Source organism: Ostrea edulis, chromosome 4 (genome assembly GCF_947568905.1).
Source record: "Ostrea edulis chromosome 4, xbOstEdul1.1, whole genome shotgun sequence".
NCBI classification, from domain to species: domain Eukaryota; kingdom Metazoa; phylum Mollusca; class Bivalvia; order Ostreida; family Ostreidae; genus Ostrea; species Ostrea edulis.
In genome coordinates, this window is record NC_079167.1 from 74,249,945 (window position 1) to 74,264,967 (window position 15,023).

Sequence of the window (15,023 nt, forward strand, 5' to 3'; positions counted from 1 at the left end):
AAGAAGGACAGACATAGATCTTTATTGCGCAAATGAGAAAAAAATCAAAACGAGAAAGGAGCACCTGCTGAGAGCATGTTTTCTGTTAGTATGTGTTTGTGTGTGTATAAAATCAATACTATTTTAGATCGGGTTTGGATTTCAGTTGTATATCCTAGCAGCTCATTGATATATAGGCTAAATACCACGCATTACTTCACGTGTATGGATTGCATGTAATATTTAGGGTCCTAAAAGGGAAATAAGATTATTGCCTGCCCATTCTGCTATAGGTAAGGCATTAAACTTCGATCGACCTACATCCACAATTGTACATTAATGTACAGTGTAGCTAAATTCCTACGCCTGTATTTTTCTTGAAATGTACAACACAACAGCTAGTGTTTTCATACAACAGAAGTTGCTTTCCATACATCGCGGTCGAGGGGATACTTTGTAACTTTCAATAGAAATATAAGGATGACGTCACCAGTCAGCCCCCCCCCCTTTTTTTTTTTCTTAACGTCTTTGGTCTGTCATAATCTGCATGACTTTGATGTATACCATTACCCACATGTTTCAGAACCCGACCCCCCCCCCCCCCCCAACCAAGAGGCCCATGGGTCACATTGCTCACCTGAGTCACCTTGGCTCTGCCATAATTGTTCAGCTGTAGTGATTTTTAAAAGATTTTTGTTATCAGTCTTTATTCCCATGAAAATTTTTGACCCCATATTGTGGCCCCAACCTAGCCCTAGAGGATCACAACATAACTGAAAATTAATTCACATTGCAAAGAGATACATCACCAGCAATATGGCTAACTATGTTCTGGATAAGATCATGGTCACAAGGTCATTGATCATGGTATGATATGAAGACCTTGCAATAAGAATCGTATATTTAAAAAAAATATGAAAGCTTTATCTTGAATAGTTCAGGAGATAATAAATAGGTAAATTTTTTTAATTAAAAGTAGGTCAAACTTCCAAGTCTAGGTCACAAGATCACATATCATTGCATCACATGAAAGGTCTTTCTGTAAAAAAAAATATGTATATACAAAATATGAAAGCCCTAGCTTAAATAGTTCAAGAAACTTTTATGTCGAAGATCGGGGGTGGGGGTGGGGGGGTGTATTGTTTTTGTCCTGTCTGACATTCCCTCATTCTGTCTGAAAGTTTAACCTTGTTTATAACATTTGAACAGTAAGTGCTAGAGCTTTGATATTTCACGAGTATTCCTTGTGACAAGACCTTTCCGTGGGTACTAAACCTTTTGACCTTGGCATTTCATCTACTTTTTAAAAATTTGACATTGGTAATAACTTCTAAATGGTCAATATTAGAGCTTTCATATTTGCACATGAGGATTTCTTGTGACAAGGTCTTTCTACTGGTATCAAGATATTTGTCCTTGTGATCTTGGTCATCTTTGGAATTGGCCATTATCGGGGGCATTTGTGTTTCACAAACACATCTTGGTTAAAAGATCTTTCTCATATATTATTATCAGCATATTACACTTTGATCCCCCATTGTGGCTGCACCTTACCCCCGGGGACCATGAATTACACAAACGTGGATCAGGAGGCTTTCGTGTATATGAACTTTTCTGGCCCAGTGGTTTTTGAGAAGAATTTTTAAAAAGATTTCCCCCATGTACTCGAATGTTAAACTTTTATCCCCTATTGTGGCCCCATCCTATCCCAAGGGGCCATGCATTTTTTTTAAATTGAATCTGCACTATGTCAGGAAGCTTGAAGTGTAGATTTCATTTTTTGTTTTTTGGTCCAATGGTTCCTGAGAAGATTTTTAAAGATCCACACTGTAAAACTTTGATTCCCCATTGTGACCCCATCTTACACCCGGTGTGGGAGGGGGGGGGGCATGATTTGAACTGCACTATGTCAGAAAGCTTTCGTTTACGTTTGAACTTCTCTGGCTCAGTGGTTTTTTAAAAAGATTTTCCTTATGTATTTGCATGTAAAACTTTGATCCCCTATTGTGGCCCCACCCTACCCCCCTGTGGGGTGGGAGTGATTTGAACAAAATATCAGCAAGCTTTAATAAAAGTTTCAACTTTTCTGGCCCAGTGGTTTTTAAGAGGAAGATTTTTAAAGATTTTCCCTATATTATCACATGTAAAACTTTGATACCTTATTCGCTATTGTGACCCCACCTTACCCCCTGTGGCCATGATTTGAACAAACTTGAATCTGCAACATGTCAGGAATCTTTCATGCAAGTTAACTGATGACATGGGATTTGGATAAAACTACTTTAGCCTGACGAGATATTCGCAGAAATTCCTTCGGTAAAGTTGGTTTATAACCCGTGAATCGGTCTCGAAGCCGGTATCCCTATTTGTTTACATGATTTGTTACGTACAGGGCCGTAAATTACATGGAGGCGGAGGAGGCAGCTGCCTCCTCCAACTTTTGAGCCAAAAAAAAATTAAAATTTAAAGTTCATTAGAATTTATGTTGTTTCCAATAACTAAGAACATGATACCTCCCTTAAAAAGCATTCCAAATCTTTCTTTTAGAATGAGTTAGTCAAGTAACATCTTAGAAGGCCCTAGAATCAAGGATTTTGCACGAAACGTGTTCAGTGTGCACAAAATGTGCTCAGCGTCTAGGGGCCTGGGCGGCCCCCAGACCCCCGCCTAATTTCCTGCCTCCTCCAAATTGAAGGTTAATTTACGGCCCTGACGTACTTAAAGAAAGTAGAAACTGGCTATTCAAAACGAATCATGTAGGTGATCGGTGGGGAAATCACATATTTCGGATAAGTTATTGGTTCTGTATTTATTTTTCATTGGATAGAAGAGAGGGTGTAGGGGGGTGTACGTAAGCTATATCAGGTGGCCGTGATATAACGGCGAAATGTGGCAACAGACGCCAAATGGAATGTACATGTATGTTATATAATTATATATGTACCTGTACCTGGCGTGTTTAAACGGGGTAACTATGCGTCATTGTTGTACGTGCAGGTTTGCTAACATCTGTTCGATGTTTGGAAGCTTGGGTGATTCAACGTCGTGAGTCAATAAACAATTATCGATAAATATTAGAAGAATATTATGAGTGTATATAAATTAAAGGAAAATACTGAAAATTAGATTAAAATCACCGTCTCACCCCTCTAGGTTTAAACCATACGCATAGTTACATTATGATGAGGTAACTGCATGTATATCAAAATATTATATTTTCATCTATTCTATATAGAAAACAAATCTTAATGTTTTACATGTATTGAAATCATCGGTTCATATACATTAATTACACTAAACGCGATATTTGTGAACATAATATTTCTTTTATTTTAAAAATTGTTCTCAATTTCAGCTAAAAACAAAGTCGCAAGTCTTAACTTGCAATACACAGTTATTAATCTAATTCTATTCTTATTAATCTATAAATGAATGAATGAACAATTTTCTGAGACTTAATTTGCATTGGAGTGAATGATCTGACAATAAACAAGTACATTCTAATATGTACATGTAAAGTTCTGGTTTATACGAGTATAACAACTTCGTGGTTTTTTTTTCAAGTGATGTCTTTAAGATATTGACAGAGTGGGGAAAAATAATAAGTTTCTGATGGAAATTTAACTTTAAGTCAAAACACGTTTTATAACCCCCCCCCCCTTTTTTTCCCCGACCCAGTTCGCCACCCCTATTTCTAATACACGCCGACGCTTCTGGACTTGTCCAGCTCTACTTTGTAGTTTTGTATACATGTATATGCATTTATAATTGGTTACAATTTGACTGTTTTATGTTAGCAGATCATCTTATATTGACCTTTGTTACCACCGGTACCGTACTTAAGTTTTGGAACTTATTTATGTTACTACTTGTGATATAGGAAAGGTCTTTCTGGACAATAAAATATGTTCAAACCAAATCAAAAGCATATCAAATGGCAAAATCATAAAACAGTTACAAAGGCTCCTATGAGAATCCAAAGATGGCAGCCAAGGGACATAATCTTTGAAAAGTGTGGATTCATTTGAAATTATTTGAAGACAATGACTTAGGTCCCCAAGTGCTTTCTAGAGACATTCTGTGGGGTTTTCGAGTTATCAAATCAATCAAAAGAAATTGTAGATTAAGCATACGGTAATACAATAGTTTTTTAATATTCTGTGACATTTTAAGGCTTGATTTCAGCAGACGAAATATTATACCCCCGTATTGAAAGCTGTTCTTAATCAGTAACACTGACAGTAGTCAATTATCAATATGAATTCTATTTTGCATTCATTAAAACTTCAATAGCATATTTGCTAAACATTCTGAAATATGCGTATGTAAGATGTAGGCGTGTTAGCGTGTGTTCTTTAATACTAATAACTTGTGAATGCATATAAGTCAGTCTTCGTTCATTGTACTAATCACGGGTTCCTTTTTTACATAACTATATTTATGTAGAATATTTCGCGTTATAACGCGAAAATTACGCATATATAAGCAAAAGTTTCGCGTTATAACGCGAAAAAATAAAATTCAGAGCTCCATATTGAACGAGTGGCCAATGTAAAGAGCAGTGACTAGATGATGTTCACAAATTTAGATATCTCGTTCTTTCCATTTACATTGATACGTTATATTAATTCCTTGGCTATTTTTACGAAGTGGTGCGCAAGAATTTCTGGTTCGTTAAACTTGCTGGTTACATGCTGCTAGGAGATTTGGTTCCGCAGGTCGTGAGTTCAATCCCGGATAGGGGCGGAATCGGGTAACTTCCCTAGTAAAAGTGAAAACATCATCTAATGGTCGTCCCTCAGCCAAGGAAACAGGAGCAGGAAAGTCTATGGCAAGCAGCTGATTTTGTTTTTCTTTGGAGACTTCACAATCATGAATTAAAAAAGAATTTCGCCTACTCCAGTCAACTGAATAAACACATATACTTAGAATACATATGTAAGACTCTAAAGTGCAATGGTAACTCCAAAGTTCGATCGATGATCACGCCAAAGTGCGATGGTCTGCGCCAAAGTGCGATGGTTTGTTATCGTTACGGACGCCAAAGTGCGATGGCCACGCCAAAGTCCCATGGTGCGGAGTTCAGTAACGTTTGTGACGTCATTCTTAACGTCTTTCTGAATAAAACAGAATAATGCGCCAGTTTCGAAATTAGAGCTCTCCTGTGTATGAGGTGCATTTAGTGGAACGTTGAATGCTTTTAAGTGGGACAGAGTGGATCTTACAGTCAGCGAGAAAGATGAATTGTATTAAAATCCGACTTCTCTTTGAATACTTGATGTAGGAAATATAGAATACTATCAAAACAAACGATTCACTAAAGTGGGAACATAAATACAATACCATATTTGCAAGTAAAATCCTAGATATGATAGGGAGGTGCAACGAAATAACGTGATATGATAAGAATTCCAAGTATTTAACTACTCCTTGAATACTTATCATTTACTTAGTTTGTGTATCAATCGAAAACTGGTGATGAAACTGCATATGATAAAACTTACTGAGCATATTCACTTATGCAGTGATGAAGATTTGTCCCACTACCGCGTGTAAACAAGTTGTTTTGCGCCTTACTAAGCATGAGAGTTCTCCAAAGGGAAATAACTCGGACGTATCGCGTAACCGGCGTATTGCAACGCTTCGTCAGTTTGCCCCAATGAAGGTTCTTTATACTGCAGTGATGACACCAACTTCTTCAGGATATATTGGAGGAAAGCACGGAAGATTAAGATTGACATGGACGACAGTTGATGGTCTACACGGTTGAGGATAGTGAGAACGGCAAAGTACATTTGTTGTCAAACTATCTACTTCACCCAAATATTCTTTAATCCATGATCATTTATTACTTTGACGTACACGTAATAAATTCCATTTTATACGATGTCGCGTTGGAAAATTTTGTGTTTATTAACACGACAACTAAATGGTAGTGAAATAAGTTCTTATTCTTATTTTTTGTGTGTACATGGATTTTGCACTGACATTTTGGTGAAACAACACACGGTTGGTTTAATCTGTACCAAAACACTGTGTCCTTTACAAAGCATCGGACGTCGGCGTGTCAGATCATCGCACTATGGCGCATTCGTCTCACACCATCACACTTTGGCGTGTCAGACCATCGCACTTTGGCGTATGAGTGTGGACCATCGCACCGTGACTTTGGCGTGACCTTCGCACTTTGGAGTCCTATTTAACATCATGTATGCTGTATGCCCGAGAGGGCCCTAATTTGGAAATAAATCATATTCTATTCTATTCTATTCTATTGTTCATTCAGATCGGTAAAGTTGGCTACTAGTAACCAGCTACTAGTAACTGGCTACTTAAAAAGAGAAAAGTTGGCTACTAGTAGCCAGCTACTTGAACCAGGAAAAGTTAGCTACTAGTAGCCAGTTACTAGTAGCCAGCTACTAAAAGTAAGAAAAGTTAGCTACTCGTAGCCAGCTACTACAAAATATAAAAGTTATAATTACTGATAGCTCGCTACCAGATAAAGGTTAATGAGTTTGAAAATTATTATCTATCAGATTTATTTCTAAAGAGGACGAGGAGTCGTATGAAATTTCATGCTCAATTATCCCCAATTACATAGCGTTGCAATGCAAAATACGAATAAACTTTTTCAACTGAGTGTTTACTTTAAAAGTGAAAAGGATTTAATTCAGACCTTCAATCATTTGATATACCATCCATTTTGAGATATCTGCTACTTTTACAATTTGATTCGAGTTACCCTGAAATTTCAACATAAGTGTGAATACCGTAAGAAATTTTATGTTTGACTTTATGTTTGTATTAGATATCTGATGAATTTACGACTATACATATGGCAAGAAGTGATAGATGGTGTTCTGGTACGCCATGAATTTTCAGATATCGCTCTTTAGGAAATCCGTTACTTATACATTTTGATTATCGGTACAATCAAATTTCAAGATCCGTATGAATACCTTAAGGAACTCCGTGTTTATATCATATATTTAACTAACTTACAACGATACGTATGGCGAGTAGTGATATTGGGTATCGTAATATGTCATCAATTTTCAGATATCACGCTTAAGGAAGTCAACTACATATACCTTTTGATAGCAGGTAAACTGAAATTTGAAGTTTTTCATAAATATCTTAAGGAACTCTGACTAATTTATAACTACCCACGTGAAGAGGTGTGATATTAGGTATCTTGATATGCCAACAATTTTCGGATATCATACTTAACGAAGTCAGCTACTTATACCTTTTCATTTCCAGTAATCTAAAATTTCAAGTTTTTCATAAATATCTTAAAGAACTCCTTGTTTGTATTAGATATCTGACTAGTTTACAACTATCCATGTGAAGTGGAGTGGTACTAGGTATCTTGATATGCCATCAATTTTCAGATATCACCCTTAAGGAAGTCAGCTACTTATACCTTTTGATTGCAGGTACCATGACATTTGAAGTTTTCTACCAATTTTTTAAGAAACTCTAAGTTTGTATTAGATATCTGACTAATTTACAATTATCAAAGTGAAGAAGAGTGATATTTGGTGTCTTGACATGCCATAAATTTCCAGATATCACACTTAAGGAAGTCAGCTACTTATACCTTTTGATTCCTGGTAACCTGAAATTTCAAGTTTTTCATAAATATCTTAAAGAACTCCTTGTTTGTATTAGATATCTGACTAGTTTACAACTATCCATGTGAAGTGGAGTGGTACTAGGTATCTTGATATGCCATCAATTTTCAGATATCACCCTTAAGGAAGTCAGCTACTTATACCTTTTGATTCCTGGTAACCTGAAATTTCAAGTTTTTCATAAATATCTTAAAGAACTCCTTGTTTGTATTAGATATCTGACAAATTTACAACTATCCATGTGAAGTGGAATGGTATTAGGTATCTTGATATGCCATCAATTTTCAGATATCACACTTAAGGAAGTCAGCTACTTATACCTTTTGATTCCTGGTAACCTGAAATTTCAAGTTTTTCATAAATATCTTAAAGAACGCCTTGTTTGTATTAGATATCTGACAAATTTACAACTATCCATGTGAAGTGGAATGGTATTAGGTATCTTGATATGCCATCAATTTTCAGATATCACACTTAAGGAAGTCAGCTACTTATACCTTTTCATTTCCAGTAATCTAAAATTTCAAGTTTCCCGTACATATCTTAAGAAACTCTGCGTTTGTAATAAATATATCATTCATTTACCATCTCACATATGACAAGGAGTGATATTAAATATCTTGATATGCCATCAATTTTCAGATATCACGAGTAAGGAAATCAGCTACTTATAGCTTTTGATTCCATGTAGCCTAAAATTTCAGGCTTTTCGCAAATATCTAAAGGAACTCTGTCTTTGTATTATAAATATCATTAATTTACCATCTTACATACGACAAGGAGTGAGATTAAGTCTCTTAATATGTCACCAATTTTCAGATATCACGCTTAAAGAAGTCAGTTACTTATATATTTTGATTCCAAGAAACTTAAAATTTAAAGCTTTTAGCAAATATTCTAAGAAGTCTGTGTTTGTATTAGATATCGTATTAATTTACCAGTAAACATATGACAAGGAGTTATATTAGGTATCTTGATATGCCATCAATTCTGAGATATTACGTTTAAGGAAGTCAGCTACTTATACATTTTGATTGCATTCAACCTAAAATTTCAAGTTTTCCGTAAATATCTTAAGTAACTCTGCGTTTATATTCGATATCTGACTAAGTTCCAACTATCCACGTGAAGAGGAGTGATATTAGGGATCTTAATATGCCATCAATTTTCAGATATCATGCTTAAAGAAGTCAGTTACTTATATCTTTTGATTCCAAGAAGCTTAAAATTTAAAGCTTTTAGCAAATATTCTAAGAAGTCTGTGTTTGTATTAGATATCTGTCTAACTTACAACTATCCACATAAAGAGGAGTGATATTAGGTATCTTGATAGACAATTAATTTTCAGATATCACCCTTAAGGAAGTCAGCTACTTATACTTTTTGATTCTAAGTAACCTGAAATTTGAAGTTTTCCGTAAATATCTTGAGGAACTCTGCATTTGTATTAGATATCTGACTAACTTACAACCATCCACGTGAAGTGGAGTGATATTAGGTATCTTTATACCGATTATCATACCTCTTCACGTGAATAGTAGTTTACTAGTCAGAGATCTAACAGAAACACAGAGTTCCTTAAGCTATATACAAAACACTTTAAATTTCAGGATGTCTGGAATCAAAAGGTATAAGTAGCTGACTTCGTCGAACGCGATATCTCAAAATTGATTGCATATCAAGACACTTCATATAAAGCCCTGTAATATCGGCAAAAATAAATTCGTCAGATATCTAACATATCTATCTGAAAATTGATGGCATATCAAGATACCTAATATCACTTCTCTTCAGGTTGATAGTATATAATTAGTCTGATATCTAATACAAACACACAGTTCCTTAAAAGATATCTACAAAACATTTGAAATTTCAGGTAACCAGGAATCAAAAGTTCTAAGTAGCTAGCTAACTTCCTTAAGCGTGATATCTGAAAATTGATGGCATAATAAGACACTTAATATCACTCCTTGTCATATGTGAGATGGTAAATTAATGATATAGCTAATACAAACGCAGAGTTCCTTAAGATATGTACGGAAAACTTTTTCAGGCTACCTAGAATCAAATGTTATAAGTAGCTGACTTCCTTAAACGTGATATCTGAAAATTGATGGCATATCAAAATGCCTAATATCACATCTTGTCATGTGTGCATTGGTAAATTAATCAGATATCTAAAACAAACAGGGAGCTCCTTAAAATATTTTCTGAAAACTTGAAATTTCAGGTTACATGTAATCAAAATGTACAAGTAGCTGACTTCCTTAAGCGTGATATCTGAAAATTGAAGGCATATCAAGATACCTAATATAACTCCTTGTCATATGTGCATTAGTAATTTCATCAGATATCTAAAACAAAAACGGAAATCCTCAAAATTTATACTAAACACTTGAAATTTCAGTTTACCTGCAATCAAAATGCACAAGTAGCTGACTTCCTTAAGGGTGATATCTGAAAATTAATTGTATATTAAGATACCTAATATCACTCCTCTTCATGTGGATAGTTGTAAGTTAGTCCGATATCTAATAGAAAAGCAGAGGTACTTAAGATATTTATCAAAAAAGTTGAAATTTCATGTGTCGAGGAATCAAAAGGTATAAGTAGCTGACTTCCTTAAGCGTGATATCTGAAAATTGATGGCATATCAAGATACCTAGTACCACTCCACTTCTCATGGATAGTTGTAAACTAGTCAGATATCTAATACAAACAAGGCGTTCTTTAAGATATTTATGAAAAACTTGAAATTTCAGGTTACCAGGAATCAAAAGGTATAAGTAGCTGACTTCCTTAAGTGTGATATCTGAAAATTGATGGCATATCAAGATACCTAATACCATTCCACTTCACATGGATAGTTGTAAATTTGTCAGATATCTAATACAAACAAGGCGTTCTTTAAGATATTTATGAAAAACTTGAAATTTCAGGTTACCAGGAATCAAAAGGTATAAGTAGCTGACTTCCTTAAGTGTGATATCTGAAAATTGATGGCATATCAAGATACCTAATACCATTCCACTTCACATGGATAGTTGTAAATTTGTCAGATATCTAATACAAACAAGGAGTTCTTTAAGATATTTATGAAAAACTTGAAATTTCAGGTTACCAGGAATCAAAAGGTATAAGTAGCTGACTTCCTTAAGTGTGATATCTGAAAATTGATGGCATATCAAGATACCTAATACCATTCCACTTCACATGGATAGTTGTAAATTTGTCAGATATCTAATACAAACAAGGAGTTCTTTAAGATATTTATGAAAAACTTGAAATTTCAGGTTACCAGGAATCAAAAGGTATAAGTAGCTGACTTCCTTAAGTGTGATATCTGAAAATTGATGGCATATCAAGATACCTAATACCATTCCACTTCACATGGATAGTTGTAAATTTGTCAGATATCTAATACAAACAAGGAGTTCTTTAAGATATTTATGAAAAACTTGAAATTTCAGGTTACCAGGAATCAAAAGGTATAAGTAGCTGACTTCCTTAAGTGTGATATCTGAAAATTGATGGCATATCAAGATACCTAATACCATTCCACTTCACATGGATAGTTGTAAATTTGTCAGATATCTAATACAAACAAGGAGTTCTTTAAGATATTTATGAAAAACTTGAAATTTCAGGTTACCAGGAATCAAAAGGTATAAGTAGCTGACTTCCTTAAGTGTGATATCTGGAAATTTATGGCATGTCAAGACACCAAATATCACTCTTCTTCACTTTGATAATTGTAAATTAGTCAGATATCTAATACAAACTCAGAGTTTCTTAAAAAATTGGTAGAAAACTTCAAATTTCATGGTACCTGCAATCAAAAGGTATAAGTAGCTGACTTCCTTAAGGGTGATATCTGAAAATTGATGGCATATCAAGATACCTAGTACCACTCCACTTCACATGGATAGTTGTAAACTAGTCAGATTATTAATACAAACAAGGAGTTCTTTAAGATATTTATGAAAAACTTGAAATTTTAGATTACTGGAAATGAAAAGGTATAAGTAGCTGACTTCGTTAAGTATGATATCCGAAAATTGTTGGCATATCAAGATACCTAATATCACACCTCTTCACGTGGGTAGTTATAAATTAGTCAGAGTTCCTTAAGATATTTATGAAAAACTTCAAATTTCAGTTTACCTGCTATCAAAAGGTATATGTAGTTGACTTCCTTAAGCGTGATATCTGAAAATTGATGACATATTACGATACCCAATATCACTACTCGCCATACGTATCGTTGTAAGTTAGTTAAATATATGATATAAACACGGAGTTCCTTAAGGTATTCATACGGATCTTGAAATTTGATTGTACCGATAATCAAAATGTATAAGTAACGGATTTCCTAAAGAGCGATATCTGAAAATTCATGGCGTACCAGAACACCATCTATCACTTCTTGCCATATGTATAGTCGTAAATTCATCAGATATCTAATACAAACATAAAGTCAAACATAAAATTTCTTACGGTATTCACACTTATGTTGAAATTTCAGGGTAACTCGAATCAAATTGTAAAAGTAGCAGATATCTCAAAATGGATGGTATATCAAATGATTGAAGGTCTGAATTAAATCCTTTTCACTTTTAAAGTAAACACTCAGTTGAAAAAGTTTATTCGTATTTTGCATTGCAACGCTATGTAATTGGGGATAATTGAGCATGAAATTTCATACGACTCCTCGTCCTCTTTAGAAATAAATCTGATAGATAATAATTTTCAAACTCATTAACCTTTATCTGGTAGCGAGCTATCAGTAATTATAACTTTTATATTTTGTAGTAGCTGGCTACGAGTAGCTAACTTTTCTTACTTTTAGTAGCTGGCTACTAGTAACTGGCTACTAGTAGCTAACTTTTCCTGGTTCAAGTAGCTGGCTACTAGTAGCCAACTTTTCTCTTTTTAAGTAGCCAGTTACTAGTAGCTGGTTACTAGTAGCCAACTTTACCGATCTTGTTCATTCACCAATCAAGATTATAACAATGAAAATAAATAACAATCATTCAAAAGTACTAATACTGTCAGAGTTCACATTTCTTAGTAGGCCTATATAAAATTTATACATACTCTAGATGTATTTAATTACAAAAATGCATTTTCAACTTGCGTTATTTTTATACAGAAAAAAAAAATACTCCACTAGTTTTTCACATTTTCTTTTTATATAAAAATCTAGAATTCTTGCGACGTGACGTAAATCTTATTTCTGATACTCACGTTATTGCTTAGTTTACAATTCCCGACGCAACTGTAGTCTCATCGACTGAACATAGAGCTGCTCCTGCGTAAAGACTGTAATTAATGTATCTCAACAGACAATACAGTTTATATATGATACATGAGTGTACATAGAATTGCTCCTGCGTAAATTCTGTAATTAATGCATCTCGACAGACAATACAGTTTATATATGATACCAAGGATGGGTTTCGTAACAGAGATCGATATCTGGCTATCAGTAGTTACAACTTTATCTCTGTAGTAGCAACAGTGAGCAAGTTTTTCATTACTCTCATGTAAAGTAGAGCGTTCTCGTGACTAGTAGCTGGTTTGCTGCTTGTAGCTGGATACGATATGTAGCATCGACGGAAACCCACGGTTGATGACGCTTCGTTCCTCTTTCGATGGAGAGAGGAGCGTAAGCAGCCGCGGGTTTCCGACAATGTATATGTAGTAGACAACGTTTTCATTAGCCAGTAATTAGGAGCTGGTTAGTAGTAGCTAATTTCTCTCCGTTTCCTTTGCCAGTAATTAGGAGTTCTGTTGGTTACTAGTAGCTAATTTTTCTCCGTTTCCTTTGCCAGTAATTAGGAGCTGGTTACTATTTAATGCGCGCAATAATTCAGAATTGAAGATATCATTAATTATTTGAAGAGATCTTTAATTAAATTGTTGCGCGCATCAAATGAATTGATGATATCTTCAAATAATTGTTCAAGATATCTTCAATTATTTGAGTTTATGTTAATTTGGCGTTCCATAGGTTACTAGTAGATAATTTCTCTCTGTTTCCTTTACAAGTTATTAGGAGCTGGTTACTAGTAGCTAATTTCTCTCCGTTTCATTAACCAGTAATTAGGAGCTGGTTACTAATAGCTAATTTCTCTCTGTTTCCTTTGCCAGTTATTAGGAGTTGGTTACTAGTAGCTAATTTCTCTCCGTTTCATAAGCCAGTAATTAGGAGCTGGTTACTATGGAGCGCCGAATTAACATAAACTCAAATAATTGAAGATATCTTCAATTATTTGAAGATATCATCAATTCATTTGATGCGCGCAACAATTGAATTAAAGATCTCTTCAAATAATTAATGATATCTTCAATTCTGAATTATTGCGCGCATTAATTGAATTGATGATATCATTAATTCTTCAGCTGAATTGATGCGCGCTTTAATTGAATTAATGATCTCTTCAAATGAATTAATGATATCAACAATTGAATTGATGCGCGCTACAATTCAATTGAAGAGAGCAATAATTGATATAATGCGCGCATTAAATGAATTGATGAGAGCAATAATTGAATTGATGCGCGCATTAATTCATTTGATGAGAGCAATAATTGATTTAATGCGCGCATTAACTCAATTATTGCTTTCTTCAATTGAAGTAATGATATCTTTAATTCATTTGAAGAGAGTAATAATTCTTTTAGAGAGAGCAACTATATAATTAAAGATATCTTCAATTCAACATATCCACAATTGAATTAATGATATCTTTAATTGAATTGTTGTTCTCTTTAAAAGAATTGATGCGCGCATTAATTCATTATACAAAAGCATTGTAAATGATTTAAAGATATCTTCAATTGAATTAAAGGAGATCATCAAATTATTTATACCGAGCTCTAAATTAATTATTGCGAGCAATATTTGTACTAAATTGATGCTCTCATCAACTGAATTGAAGAGAGCAATAATTGAATTAATGCGCACATCAAATCTATTATTGCTCTCATTATTTGAATTAATGCGCGCATCAATTGAATTGAAGAGAGCAATAATTGAATTAATGCGCGCATTAAATCAATTATTGCTCTCATTAATTCAATTGATGCGCGCATTAATTCAATTGATGAGAGCAATAATTGAATTGAAGCGCGCATTAATTCATTTGATGAGAGCAATAATTGATTTAATGCGCGCATTAATTCAATTAAAGAGAGCAATAATTGAATTGATGATATCTTCAAATAATTGAAGATATCTTCAATTATTTGAGTTTATGTTAATACTTTACCAAACACCCCCCCCCCCCCCCCCCCCCCATTTCTCCTGTGCCCTTGATCAGTCACAATACATTAGGCTAGAAAGAGCGAAGATACGATAGAAGCAAAATCCTTGATAGATTGATCGACTGAATATTGTTTTAC

The 15,023-nt window shown here is 34.3% G+C and overlaps 1 long non-coding RNA gene across 1 annotated transcript; it reads right to left on the bottom strand.

The window, feature by feature from the left end:
* On the bottom strand, positions 1 to 13,052 carry LOC130054314 (uncharacterized). The gene is made up of 3 exons (XR_008802634.1): positions 12,864 to 13,052; positions 5,484 to 6,212; positions 1 to 5,096 (listed from the first exon to the last, which is right to left on the bottom strand). It is a non-coding gene; the product is annotated as an uncharacterized LOC130054314 (long non-coding RNA).
* Between the last annotated feature and the right edge of the window lie 1,971 nt (positions 13,053 to 15,023).